This window comes from Theobroma cacao, chromosome 7 (genome assembly GCF_053813885.1).
Source record: "Theobroma cacao isolate CCN51 chromosome 7, ASM5381388v1, whole genome shotgun sequence".
NCBI classification, from domain to species: domain Eukaryota; kingdom Viridiplantae; phylum Streptophyta; class Magnoliopsida; order Malvales; family Malvaceae; genus Theobroma; species Theobroma cacao.
In genome coordinates, this window is record NC_142645.1 from 17450950 (window position 1) to 17467367 (window position 16418).

Consider the following 16418-nt stretch of genomic DNA (forward strand, 5'->3'; position numbering starts at 1 on the left):
ATTCATAAGCCATGTTGATTACTCGATATAAATGAATTGATTCTATTTGGTTGAAATGAGTTGAAAGGTGATGGATTACAGTATGATGATTTATTTCAATCGTCTCCATTTACTCAACTTTAGATATTTTAGAGGATATTTGTTTACTCACTGGGATTATATAATCTCATCACCCTCATTTCCACCCATTTCAGGCTCAGGATAGTCAGTAGATAGCTCATTTCGTTGAGGGCTATAGTTGGACTTGCATCCTCAAAAACTGTAGGTTCACAGCCTTCATTACTTTTAGTCATTTGGGGGCCCACGTGTCATTGTAAATTTAATTACATACCTTGACTATCTGTATTACAGTACGTATGAATTTATTTTGCTTTTACGCTACAAAAATTTCTTACAGATAACTCTATAAAAATTGTTTTATAAGAAAATAGAATATTTTATTGAATATTTTTATTATATTCAAATAGTCATAATTTCACTTTAAATGAATGTTTTAGATATCTAAACTTATTTTCGGTTATGAAATGTGTAAATTTCTCTTATATACTACATTTTAGCTGGTTTCGAAATTTTTGGGAAAAATAACAAAATACCTCTGTGTTGTTGAAACTTCTCTGTGACTGTTTTTGAATTGAAATTAATTCATATCACTTTAAAACATGATTTTAGTAACTAATACTCACAGGGGAAGCGAGAAAACTGATGTTAAGCCTTGTGAGGTTTCAATTAGCATTTCGGGTAATGAATGTCTATCGAGACATCGCCGTGATTGTCACAGGCTCGATGGGAGTTCCAGGTCGTGATAATTAAGTTGGTATCAAAGCTTTTGGTTTTAAAGATCAAAGCACAGAGCTTTTTGTTTTAAAGTTATTTTAAAAATTTACAGTGTTAGTGTGGCCCCAAGTTAAGTTAGATTAGGTTAAGTTGAATTCATGCATCTACATATCGAAACCTACCTGCTCATGTGATGCGTAAATAATTAAGAAACTATTGTTTGATTGCGTATAGGTTTTGAGGTGTGCTGGTTGGACACACCATGTCTAGGAGAGACAATAGTCTCGATGCGTCTCATAGTATTAACAAGAGATCGCTAGATTCTACTGTTAGAAGCCGATGGCAACCCGAACCAAGTAGTCCAAGAAGTATCTTGCCTAGGATTCCACTGGATTTGGGAATGGGGGTTTGTGAAAAAGAAAGCCTCGACCCTTGTGAGACCATTGAAAGTGCTTATAGTAATGACATTAATGTAAGCATGAGAAATTCCCTTTTGAAAGAGTTTAAGGAATACGCTGAAGAAAGGGGGAAAATAATGATAGCCGAAGGGGATTATCATCCTAGGAAGGTATCTGTATCCATTGTTCGACACTTTCCTCCAGGCTGTGGGAGTAATGTAAGGGAACAATAAGAAAAGAATAAAGAAAAAGTAAATGTTGTAAATCACCGCCCTAGGAAGGGATCTGTTGTACGACATTTTCCTCCCAGTTGTGGAAGAAATGCTGCACCTGTGAGTTATGAGGAATGTAGGAGAATACAACAAGCTTGGATTGAGGAACAAAGGAGAAAATCTCAGGAGGAAGAGGACCTGGAGTAGAATCTTCCAATATGTTCCGACTAAGATGATGATCTTAATGGTACTTAATATTTTCGTAGGATTTTGTACTACTTTAACTCTAGGAAGATGTAGTGTAAAGGAGGTAATAGTTATCAGTAAAAAGAAGTTAATAGTTTGGCTTTTAAAAGTGTAAGACTAGAATGTATTATAAAGTAGCTGTTTAAATGACTGGATGTATATGGAAAATTTTTGGTAGGACAGAGGTGGACTAGCACTATGACTATTAAGGAAAGATATTTATCGTAGTGGCATGGTTGATCATCTTAAATAATTATTGAAGACTGGTGTGGAAAGTCATTAATGATTCAAGCAATTACCCTAATTAATAATGAATGTATTTTGCAGTACTAAGAAATGGATACCGATTAACATGATGAACTTTTGGAGTGATAACCCTAGATTTTGACGAGGTATAAAATGCCATTTGAATTGATGATGTTTGTTGGAAATTATTACTTATCGTAGTATGGGAGTTTTTTATATGATTCCGAATGCAAAGCTAAATAAATAAAATTCTGGTTTATGGGACAAATTGTATCAGAGAAGATGATTCTTGAGCAAACACATTGAACTAGGGGACTATGTTATAATAAGCGGGTTCAGTGTGTTGTAATTGCATGAGATATTGGGAGATAGTGTGGTAAGACTAACAATTAATCATGGAGATGTGAAATTGGGATTCTTAATTGTGGTTACAATTCGAAAGGATATGGAAGAAATCAATGAGGCTCTAGATAACATTTTGAGCGATTAATGTGATAAAGTCAAAGATTGTAAGCTTGAGGGTGGAGGAAGTATAAAATGATGCCATAACATTATAGGAAGATAATTTAATACAAATATGGTCTATTAGAGATAAATGAAGAAACTTGAAAAAGATAAATTTTTTATTAATAACGATTGTGAGTATAAGTGTAGTGAAAGATGAACTATTTTCGTGGTCTTTGTACTGGAAGTTAATAAACTATTGGAGTTATAAGCCAAGGAAGATGATCATTAATGGATAATGAAAATAGTGGGATACCATAAATAATAAGTAATTATGTGTATGATGATGTACATATTGTGAATTCATTACACCATATGGGAAAGATGTCCTAAGGTGGGACTTGAAATATGTGGATTTTTGGATATGCTCTAGGAAGGAACTTCTGCATCCTAAATTCGAGAAATCTTGATCTTATAACTGCAAGGACGAGATGTAATAATTAAGTGAATTATCCACTTTATATATGTAATTGGTTAAGAGCCCCTAATGGCTAGAAAACATGAGCAAACTGTGAGCGGTATAAAGATTGGACTCACAAGTTGGAAAATGGTCATTGGTTTTGATGTCGAGTTTCGTTATTGGGAGTCTTAAGTGCATTGGGGGAGTGTTAAGATGAATAATATGTTGACTAAAGTCAAATCTTAAGAAATAAAGTAAACCTTGTAAAAGTTTAAAAACAAAGTGAGGGAAAGGTTAGATGAATGTATGAGATATTGATAAGAGATGTCAATACCAAGTGATAAAAGTATGAATGAAGATTTCAAGAATGATATAGCAAATGAGTTTATATAGAATATTGTTACGAGAATTTACAAATCTTGTCTTGACTTTATTGAAAGGAAAGGATTAGTGACAACACAAGTAAACTACGTGGTATGTTAGAAACCCTTGGAGATAAGTTGAAGCATGCGTTTAAATATTTTGGTGAGCAAGTGCATGCCTTTATGGAAATGATATACTTGGAGTATGAAAGAGCAAATAAGTGATTAAGTGTTTCAAGAATGTTTAAACACCTTTGAGAAAGAATTATAAATTATACGAGATGAGTATAAGATGTGTGATTTTGAAACTTGCTAAGGAGCCAAACAGCTAAGTCATGAGTTAAGTGATCACCTGCTGTGAGACATAAGTTTAAGATAGATATCCCCAAGGAAATACTCAAGGGAAGTTCTGCCATGGATCTCGTGAAAGCAAGCACTAAGTTATGTGGTTATAAAAAAGGAAGCTGTAAGCTGAGAGTGATATTAGTATTAATATTAAAAAGTACTTGAGTATATTCTAGTTTCAAGTCTTGTAATTTCAAGTACAATTTGTAAATTGGTTAAGGAAGAATGATGTTATATTCGTATGAAAGAGTGGAACAAAGGATGATAGAAGTCGACCTTGATAATGAAGTCGGATAATGAAACTTTCCTAATATATTATGGAAATTGGAATTCGAAAATGCTTGAGGCATACATGATTCAAATGAGTCTGAGTTTTAAGTGACAAATCAATATCAAAATGCAAGAAGGATACAAGGTAATGTAGAGGCATGAAAGATAATCGAAGAAAAGGATGACTCTTAGGAATTGTGGTATTGCATGAGATGCAATGATCAAGTTAAGACAAATCTTTGAGGCATCAATGGGATTATAAAGTATACACGCATAATAGATTATAATTCAATGGAGACGACATTGTGATACAATGATATATAGTACAAGGAAACTTAAGCATAAAATTGGAAATGATAAGAAGAGAGTATAAGTATGTAAATGATGTGGAACTATGCACAGGCATGATGAGAATTTGGATGAATTATGAAGATTATTCTATTGAATCTTGGTTATGGATGAGAATGAACAAATCGAAATTCCCTATAAAGGGGAGGACATAAGAAGTCGAGCATTAGATGAGAAAACAATACCCCCACTTTTTCTCTGAGTTCAGTAAATGAAATTTTAAGGTCAAAATTTTATTTTAAGGGGGGTAGTGCTATCAAACCCGGCTCTACAATATGTTTATTATGCCATTCTTACATAAGAATCCATGTTTGCTTACTTGGGTACCTCAAAAATGACCAATATGTTATGAAATGTGTAAATTTCTCTCATATACTACATTTTAGCTGGTTTCGAAATTTTTAGAAAAAATGACCAAAATACCCCTGTGTAGTTGAAACTTCTCTTTGACTATTTTTGAATTGAAATTGGTTCATATCACTTTAAAACATGATTTTAGTAACTAATACTCATAGGGGAAGCAAGAAAACTGATGTTAAGCCTTGTGAGGTTTCGATTGGCGTTTCGAGTAATGAATGTCTATCTGGACATCGCGGTGGTTGTCACAGGCTCGATGGAAGTTTCGGGTCGTGACACCCTTAATGTTTGCATTGAGGACCTTCAATCTATCCTTATAACATTTAGATTTTGACTTGCTCAATGACTTGGCCATTATATCAGTGAGTTATACTTCAAAAACTAATGCATGAAGGGGTTCGAATATTAGCTATGCAAGAAGTCCCCATTGGTAAACTCTTGGACTAAGACTTGTTATGGTGATGGTCTCTCTTTTCTTTGTCCCATGACTCATCAAGTCCCTTTCTTGGTGTTGTTTCACACTTGACTTTGGCTTTGAATTTTGCACTTATGGCACTTCCAAAGACCTTCTCCCTAAAACTTTTTTCTAGAATATTCTCACCCAACAATCTCACCTGATTTGTTATTTGCATTAACTCATCTTTGCAATCCTTCAAAGTTTCATTGTCCTTCATCTTCAAGACCTTAAACTTTTTTAATATTGTTGTTTGATGAAAGAATATACTACTATTTGCCATGATCAAAGGGTGGCTTGTTGTTTGGAAGATTTGTGGTGATATTCAAAGTTTTGGTCCCTTAAGAACTCAAATTAGGCTCTGATACCATGTTGTAATTTTGGGAGAAAGAGAGTATATGGTTGTTGTGATGTAGCCTCTATTTTATATCTCTAAACAAAGATGAACAAATAGAAAAGGCCACAATGATTTTCGTTTACCATTAACAATATATATACAAGGCATAAATAAACACATAGTAAACACTTGTTAAAGGAGAGATTTACAAGTGTTAAACATAACTGATAAATAAGCATGCAAAGTCCCATGTAGTGTTCTTCAACATTGTCAAAGACACATACTAATGTGCATGCTTTTCGTGGTTTGCCACTTGGCTTTTTGCCTATTTGGGTACATGCAAGCAATATCTTCAACATTTTTTTCTATCTTATTGGCCAGTTTTTTGGCTCCAGAATGTTTGTCATCTGGTTTTGTTTCAATTTCTAAATTTTATCTGATCTCTAAGGTTTTGATTAATCTTGCTAACATTGTTTAATCAAATCAAAAAATCAAAACAAGGGTCATAAACAAAACTCTTAAAATTAATTCCAGCATCTTGGGCTTCACCTTTCTGAAGTGCCCTTATGGCTCTTCAATTAAACACATTTTATTATGAATTTTGGATTATAAGGAAGTAATGGCATGTCTGGTTCCAAAATATAATAGAATAGTTATTTTGTGAGAATAAAATAAAAAAAAGAACAAAATAGAATAGTTATTATGTAATTTAATTTATAAAATGGAATAGGTTAGGAATTATTATTAGAAAAAATTGTAAGAAATAACCCTCTTCATAAGGTGATTTCAGAAATAGCCTACCATATGAAGTTAACTACTTTTACCTAATTTTGGCATGAGTAGACAAAAATGCCCTTGAATACATTTTTGGCAAATTAATCTTCTGATATCTCCCTCCCACCATAGAGAAAAATTAAATGCTCAACTTTCTCAGCTCTCTTCGCTATGTTAGCTCTCTCTTGCCAGCCAACAATCTGTTAAGAACAATCATCATCGTGCTTTGGTCTATCTCTCGGCATGTCGCCATATCGTCATCAATATATAGATCCTAGAGAAGAGATGACATCAAGTTATGCTATTAGGTTTATTGCTACAACCCATTAATTTCTGAAACTTTGTGTGTAAATTAGAACATTGCCTAAAGTTGTTACACGACATGCATGTAACATTTCTAATGCACATGGCATGTAAAAAATGTATTCAAATAACATGTCTTATTACATGGTTGGTAGTAAAATTTGTTTGTACATAAGGTGTAGTAAACATGGTGTGTAGCAAAATCATTAGAACATTGCCAGAGTTGTTGTATGCCATACATGTAACATCTTTAATACATATGGCTTGTAAAAAATATATTGAAATAACATGTTTTATTACATGGCTAGTAGTAAAATTTGTCTATACATAAGGTGTAGTAAACATGGCGTGTAGCAAAATCATTAGAACATTGCCAGAAATGTTGCATGCCATGCAAGTAACATCTCTAATGCATATGGCTTGTAAAAAATATATTGAAATAACATGTTTTAGTATATGGCATGTAACCTTTTTTTTAAACATGGTTTATAACAAAACTTTTTCAACATAACGTGTAATAAACATGTTTTCAACAAGGCATGTAGCAAAATTTTAGAACATGGCATGTAATGTGTAAATTGACTGACATTTTTTTTTTCAAATTTCAGTGACATTCCAATTGTGTGATTTGTGATAAGACACGATGGTCAGTGGGTCGATGGCATTTATAAGGGTGGTGAGTCACGAATGTGGGGAGTTAGGAATGATTTATCATTTGTGGGCTTGATGAAGTTGGTTGAAGATGTTGTTGGGGTAAACTCACAGATTTAGGAGATTGAGTTACATGCATTAATCAGTACACTTGGAGAGCTATCACGCCCAATTATCAAGGATGAGGAGAATGTTGCATTAATTTTGCTAGAGCAGACGAATCTTTCGGCAGTGTACGTCACCATTAAGAAATGCCACACAAATGTTATGCCACATGAAGAAGTTGTCCAACATGGTAATTACCTTAATCAAAATGAGATTTATAGTGCTTCACATATACCACAGCATTTGGTTCCTAACCCACAACAATGGCAATCGACGTATGCACATGAGTTTGTGCAGCCAATTAGACATACGACATTCACAAAATAGTTGGTTGAACAATTCCGATCGGCATGTGTATCAAACCAATTACTTGCTTCTGTCCAACAAATGCAACCATCGGGTGAAACTGTAAAGGGTGTAATGCCATTTTCAAATAAAACCGCAATACTTAAGGATGACACTACGATGCTCAAGGATAATACTGCATTTAATCAGGCTAATGAGGATTTGTTTTGTGCTGCTAAAGATAGATTTAATGACAATTCAAATGACAAGCCTGATGACTGGCATGATGACAATTTAGATGATCACTAGCTTTAAGATAGTTACATTCCAAATTGCAATAATGTTGAAGGCAAAACAAAATATGTTGGAGGTGTTGATGTAGGAGATGTTTAATGCGATGACCCCATATACAATAAAACCATTTCTAGTGACAACGGGATTTGTTCACATAAGATGTTGCCCGATGATAGTTATCAGGAAAGGGAAAATGCAAGGATATCTAGGACGTGGCTTATTTTAGGTGTAGAAAGGTTCTCAATCTAAACTATTACCACTAAAGAATCAATATTTACCGAAAACTGGTTATACACAAGAAGAATGTTTTCCTCTAAGACCAAGTTGAAATGAGTTTTGAACATATTAGCATTAAAAGAGCATCTAGAGATAAGAGTAAAAAGGTTAAGTCAAGCTCGTTTTACGGTTGCTTGTATGGACAACGCATGTAAGTTTGGTGTGCGTGCAATGAGGTTACCTGAAGGAGAATATTGGCCAGTTCGAACATTCCATAAAGTACACACATGGACTGTCGATGGTTTGCAAGGGCGATTCTAAACTGCGAGTGTGAAGATAATTAATGAACTTATGTCACACAAGCTTTAAGCTAATGAAGTAACATTGAGACCTAAGGACGTAATTGGTGAGATGAGGGTTTGGTGGGTATTGGAATGCTTGTATGGTAAGGCCTAGCAAGCAAAGGAATATGCAAAAAGGTTTCTTTGATCCCCCGGAGGAGTCATTTTAACTACTACCCTCGTAGTTTTATATGCTGGAACAAAAAAATCTCAGTACAATCACTGTAGTGGCTATTGATGAGGCACAATGATTCAAATATTGGTTTAGATCATACGGTGCTTGTATCGAGGGGTTTAAGGGCGTAATGCATCTTGTAGTTGCAATTGATGTGACACATATGAAAGGTAGGTTCAAGGGTGTTTTGTTTGTCATTGTACGCAAAGATGCGAACGAGTGCGTATGTCTAGTTGCATTTGGCATAGATCGTGTTGAGGACGAAGACTCGTGGATGTGGTTTCTTAGCAACCTACTTGATACAGCTGGTTGTCCTAAAAACACTATGTTCATTTCTAATCAGCATATCAGGATTAAAAAAGCAATTCGTAAAGCATACACAGAAATGCACCACTATTTATGTAGTTACCACTTTAAGAAAAACTTTAAAGACAAGTTCAAACACGATGACGCTTTAGTGATTTCACCCTTGCTCGAGACTGTTATAAGGTTTTCAATTTCAATAGACATATGAACCAACTTAAGCAGGTTCACGTAAGAGCCCACGCTTACCTTATGAGAATAAGCCTTGAGAGATAGGGATGTGCATGGTCACTGGTAAGGCAATACCAACTCATGACATCCAACATTGCAAAATGCGTTAACTCTTGCTTGAAGCATGCAAGACAAATGCCAATCATTGTTCTGATCAAGTTCATCATAGACATATTCTAGCATTGGTTCCATGATCGGTACAAGGAGGCTGTCAAGGTGACCACGCCCCTCAGCCCTTGGGCTACCAAGCAATTGAGCAAATGTTTCAATGATGCACATCACTTTGTAGTTAAACTAATCAATCAAGTGGATTCCAAAGTTAAAGACGAAAAAATGGACGGACTTGTAAACTTGTCTATGAAAACGTGTTCATGTTGGGTGTTCTAGATAGATCTACTACCATGTAGCCATGCCATTGTGGCAATAAAGTACGAATATCTTTATTTGTTATTTGATTAGTAATGAACGTAACTTTTACATTGTGCTTCAACATTGAGTTCATTGGATTTTTTAGTAAGTGCAAACATGAAGTCGTTGAATTTTGCGTAGACTACTACAAGACAACCTTTTTAGCAAAGGGTTATGCTGGGTCCATTCACCAATTAGGCATCTTAGTGATTAGGACATTCCCCCTCATTTAAAAGAAATCGTCGTTTTGCCACCACCTTGGCAATGTCAAGCGGGAAGACCTAAGAGGAGAAGGATTCCATTGACTGGTAAAGGTAGTTGATCACGAAGACGTTCACAATGCTAGAGGTATGGGCATAATAGATAAAATTGCCCATCCTCATTTGCAGTTCCATCCATAAATCTAGCACCATCTTCAGGTCCATTGGTACCTCCACGAAGACGATGACTGAAAGCATGTTTAACTTGTAGATAAACCAGTTACACATTCAACACCTATCCAATACAAAAAACAATGTTTGAGAACGTAGGGTGTCTTGTAGATGAAGACAATGGGTCGGTCTAACTAACTGTGTGAGCCATGTCTAGTATCTTTCTCATAATTTCCTTTTAAAGTTTCTTACATTGATATTTTGTGTTGGTTTTGTGTTTGTTATCTAATAATGGACTAAGTTGATATTTCAACATCTTGTTATTCTAGCTTGTTATTCTAGTTTGTAATGGTAAATCCAGAGAAAATGTTGTTCTTGTATCTGGTCAGAAGTATGGAGGTATGAAATGAAAATATTTGTTTCTCAATTGCTTCTCATATTTTCTAGATTTCATTGTAATGTGATCACACGTACATGGCTTGTTATATGTCATTTACATGTTCTTACATGCCATTTCATTTTACTCATACGGTGTTACATCTTCTTACACACCATTTCATTTTACTCATACAGTGTGACACGCCAGTTCAAAGTCTTATATTGTTACACGCTAGGCTTATTAGATATCGTTTACATCTTGTGACACACCATTTCATTCAGCATTATATTGTTACATGCCATGCTTGTGAAATGTCATTTACATCTTATTGTTACATGCTAGGCTTCTTAGATGTCGTTTACATCTTGTGACATGGCATTTTGTTGAAGTATTATATTGTTACACGCCACGCTAGTTAGATGTCGTTTACATCTTGTTGTGACACACCATTTCATTGCAATCTTATATTGTTACATGCTAGGCTTATTAGATATCGTTTACATCTTATTGTAACACACCATTTCAAAAGTCTTATATTGTTACACACCAAGCTTGTTAGATGTTGTTTACATCTTATTGTGACACACCATTTCAAAAGTCTTATATTGTTACACGCCTGGCTTCTTGGATGTCATTTACATCTTGTAACACAGCATTGTTGAAGTATTATATTGTTGCATGCCATGCTTTGTTAGATGTCATTTACATCTTGTTGTGACACTCCATTTCATTACAGTCTTATATTGTTACACACCAATAGTAACAAATGACTTCTTGAAGGTAAAACAACCAATTAATTTTCATCTTGCGATCATTATAGGCACTATGTTTGAAATGAAAAATTAATGCATTAAATGTACGTATATTAAAGTTAATATATGTACAAAAAATGCACATACAACTTCCCATATGTTCATCGTGCAGGGAGGGGTTCGCTATCACAACTTTTGCTAAAAATTTCATAAGTGTATATCAACTACATATTTGCAATCATTGTTTGCCTAACTCTGATCGGTCCCAATTGCAAAATAACATCAATGTACCTTACTGTAAACATACCGCAACTTACACTATCATTTTGCCGATGCACTAATGATTTTGGCAAATGAATTTCAAATAGAATCAACGAAAAATCTTATTTCTTGCGGCATCTTTTCTTGAAATAACTAGATTGGTGGCAGAGTATAGGCATCATAGTAGTAAGGGATGTCATTTGAGTCACACGCAATTTGGTTTCCTTCACGACAGAAGTTCTTACGGAGTCCACTACCTTGATCCTCCACTTCATCAAGTCAATCTTCGCAACAACTCAGTGCCCACCCACATCACAAGGAGCGAGGATGAAATTGACATTTTCCCATTTTTTTCCCATATGTTAGCTTGTCACCCTACACGTACATAAGCAATTCAAATGGAAATTTCATACTGGACCATTTATGGTCAGTTGGATATACGGTGTATAGCATACAAATGGTGTCTTGTGAAATATATTTACATCAACTTACACGTCATGTAGTCCCAAACACACACATAGTTTCAAAATTGAAAACTGCTTAAACAAACTTACGACGAATATCGTATCAACCATGCATACACAAGGTGTTGTACAACTTGAACTTCTACCATGTAAGTCACTTGCACAGTACACTGAGGCATGCGTCAATTTATTCACTTGTCATGTTCTCTTCAAGGCCCTCTAATGACATGAAAAACTTAGGCCCTTGATCCCTTAAGATCCCGACGTTACGCTTGCACATGCAACATACCAGATTCAAACGGTTAGGTGAATTAAAATTTCAAAATAAATAGTATTTGCAATGTTATTTCTGAGCTTACCTTGCATGCTTGTCTTTCTTGAATGCTTTGTATGCTTCCACCATCGAGTTCTTGACATCCTAGTGGTTCACCAACGGGTCAACTTACGGGCTTGCGATGTGTTTGTTGGCCATTGTGTCCCGGTGCCCATTCAGATGGGTTTGAAATTAATGATTCACAATACTGGACATAAGAGAAATCTAGTGACGATGACCGTGACATGTTGCCTTCAGGAGTGCTTTGAGGTACATGGTCTATTTCAACATCAACTGATTGAAGGTTCCCATCCATTTCTACGGCTTCATCGGTAATCGCATTGGCATAAGGTACATGGTCTCCTTCAGCATCAACTATTTAAAGGTTCACATAACCTCCCACAACTTCATCAACAACTGCATAAGCATGAGGTACATGTTCTCCTTTAGCATCAACTGTTTGAAATTTCCCATCCCCTTCCATAGCTTCATTGACAACCTCATCGACGTGAGGTACATTGTCAACTTCAGCACCCACCACGTCATGGTCAATGTCTCGAACCCCAACACCAAGTTCATCATCTTGCCCATCATTAGCATAATCGTGTTGTGAACCATCATGGTGAGAGGAAACACCACCCTAGAGAAAGAGACAAATGAAAAAATCCATTAACTCATAGCATATGTTAAACCCTAAACCCAAAATAAACAATAGGCCTAAGCCTGCTAAACGTAAACCATCAATATATGAACAAAGTTAGAAGAATAGACTTGTAATTTAATGTTGTCAAGAATCTGACCAACAATATGGTCCTCAAATGTCTGCATTACGTACTTCAATGACTAAATAGAACCCTTCATCTCCAACATGTCTCACTATGCATCCTCACAACCTGTCGCAACTAACAGACTGTGACTACACAGTCATTGTCTTTCCTCACCTTGCTCAACTACAATAACAAATATTACTGTGTTATTCAATAATCAAATATGGAATTTTTAATCGTATGCCACAAAAACCGTCTTTACCAGCAGATCAAAGCAACTATGCGTCTGAAAACGTCCTATCGATCATTGAGGAGGTAAATGTGTATGGGTCTACTCATCGGTGTGGGAAGAATGTCATTCACTCACATTGCCATGGTCATCCCCTTCCTTCATCAACTCAGGGCCTAAGTTGTCATGACCCAAATTTCGAGCCATGACCGGTGCATGGGTGCAATGGACGTAGTCCACTAAGCCCAAGCAAGCCTATTAATATGACCTGTTCGTCATTCCATCAAAAGTTGTTAAGTCACATTTCATAACTTCGAAGCAAAATAACGCTAACCATTGCCAACTCGTAGTGGCATACTAATCAAAATATACATATATTGTTTAAAACATATATTTTAATAATTTACATTGGTTTTGTCTATACACAACAAAAGAGTACTCGACTTCCAGCGAAGAGACTTCGGTGAAAGTACAGCTACTGAATGCCGGCACGCCTACCAAGAGTCGAATCTGCGAAGACTCCTCGACCTAGTTACCTACTGCCTCCTAATCTGAAAACATGAAGTTGAAAACGGTGAGTACAAACTCAGTGAGTGAACATTATAAGGGAACAAGCAAACGAGAAGGAAACTTTAAAGAAATCATGATGCATTTGTTTTCAAAACAATGCAATTTAGTTTGGTTCTTATTAAAACCCCTCATTAAACCCTTAAATGGTTAATCACTTCATAATGATGAATCCATACATAACAAAAATTCGAAGAATGAAAGCTTCAGTGATATACAAGCAAGTCAAATGAAATAACGGGTCCTCGCTGCAGTGGAAAGGCATTCTAGCTGCAGCAAAATTTTTGGCTCAAGTTATTAGCTGGATGAGGGTTTCTCCACTGGCCGAGGGTTTCTTTCTAAAATTCCTCATTTCAAACTTAATTAGATAAACCTCTAAATGTTGGGAGTCCATGAACAACTATGATGTAAATGAAATGAAAAAATATGACAAAAACCAGCAAGATAGCATATTGGACAGAAAGTTTCTCACTGCAGCGAGATTCTTTCTCTCTGCAGCGAGATTCAAGCGACCAAAACAGAAAGTTTCTCGCTGTAGCGAGAATGAATCTCGCTACAGTGAGAAGCTCCAACAAATTTCTTACTGTAGCGAGAATGCATTCTCTCTACAATGAGAACCAGGTCAAACAAACCTCTCAAACCCAAGAGTTTCTCGCTATAGCGAGAATCATTCTCGCTGCAACGAGAAACAAGGCACCAAAGAAAAGTTTCCATTCTCTCAAGAAGAAGGCCATCCTGCTGAAATGACAAAATCAACGTGAAACACTTAAAATTTCCAAAGTTCAACATGTCAAATTTTCACATGCATTACAACCATATACCATATTCATGAGCTTTTATTTCATAAACATATATATACATATATACATAGATAAACACCAATACCACCATCGTTTCACCCAACTCATGTGCATCCCCCCACATCGTGCACATAGTCAGAGTCATCGTATGCATCCCCCCACATCGTGCACAGTTAGTGCCATCATGTGCATCCCCCCACATCGTGCACACGGGCACTATCACTATCCATCTCCCTCACCACCGTCATCACCTGCAGGTGCACACTCACCCCGCACATGCGCGGTTTCATTTGTCACACAATGGTACCATTTATGACATAGTATATATATATCAACATTACACAGACACATACGGATTCATCACACAATCCATTTCATATCATAAAAACATTTCATAAGGGCTTGTTCCCGTGCCAGTTTTGAAGACAAAATAATTAAAACGCTTTAGGGATTCAGTCAAACATACTTGTATACATATCCCAAAACCTTTTTAATGCAAGTTCACTCACCAGTATTATGTTGAATCTTTAGTCGACTCTAACTTCCCTAATGGTCCAAATGGGGAGATGGGGCTTTGTTGGAACCTATCATCACATTAGCATCACAATTAAGTCAATTCCAATACTTATAAATTCTAAAAGCTATCTCTTAACTAGCTTCCAATTGCCATCTAAGTGGCTATCTATTTTCACTATCCTAATCACTCTAAAATGAATGAACGACCTCAACTACAAAACATTCATAAGTCTAATCTGTAGCCATTCTCAACACTTAAAATTCAACTCTAATTTACTACTCACCTTGATAGCTTGTAAATTTGAAATTCTTTCCAATAATTTTCCAAGCTATTATGAAGCTCCCTTTTTCTCTTTCTAAACACCTAGTTAGTGAGAGAAAGTATGGAAGTAAGATTTTTCAAGGGTTTTAAAGTGAGAGAGTGAAAGAGCACAAGGGTTCTATGCAAAAGTGCACAAAAGCTTGAAAATTGGAGCTATTTTGAGAGAGGTTATGGTGGTTTCATATCAAGGTTCCATAGAGGATGAAAGCAACGTGAGATAAGAGGAAGAAGAAGAAGAAAAAGCTGCTGGAAATATGATAAGAAGTTGTTGGAAGATGATTTTTCAGCTCAAGCTTATCCAACTCCACTTAAATTACGAAAATGCCCTTAGCAAGTTAACTTGTTCTCCTCCAATCCTTTGTGCAATTTTTTTACTCTTTTGATACTGAGACAAGGTCCATAATAGTCTAAAAGTACTCGAGTTCACAAAACTTAAAATCTTTGACTCGGGGTGCAAAATGACCATTTTGCCCCTATTATGAAAATTATTATCGCTTCTAGTTTTCTTCATGTTTTCATCATTATACATCATTCATTCAGTCCTTATGCCCACTTAGAGCTTAAAATATTAGAAAACCTTCTTCTAGGAGCTTGTTAGAGGAAATGACGAAATTACCCTTAGTCCGTATTATTACGTCTACTTCTAATTATGAGTCTATAGAGGTCGAGATCTCACATGAGTGCTCCTCATTTCCAGAAGCAATAGTGCACCTCCGCTTAACTAGACCAGCGACTTTTTTCACCTTCAAGTTTTTCTTCCTTATTCTTGCATCAATACCTCATTTTGCTCGATCCTCCATCTGCCCTATTGGTACATATTAGAGCCCCTCAAATAGAGGGGCATCGATGTCCAACAGATATTCCTGTGTGGCCTCCTCTAGTGTGGGCTCCGAGGTTCATTGTGCTCGCAATTGCAAAATACATGCATTGCATTATAACCCTTAATAGTTTAGAGATTCACTGGACAAATTAGTAGTTGTTTCCTAACCTATTGAGATGACTCCAACTTCTCAATTGCCTTGTAGAAGTCCTTCGGCTTCTGATTGCATTACCATCTACACATGCATGGGTAGAAGACGTCTTTCCGAATGGAGGGGGTAATTGATTTTCATAAAGTAGGAATCGCCTCCATTGCCCAGAACTGCAAGTTAATTACAACCATTATCATATCGTAAATGATAAACGACTGCCACCATAAATTTTTATATCAAAAGGAAACTAGAAAATGCTACATGACAGTACCTGTATGTCCTAGCAAATCCATAAAGGTTGTAGCATAAACGATTATCCTTCTGCAAGTTTGTGGTAGGAACTTCGAACCCCTTCAATAGGTAGTCC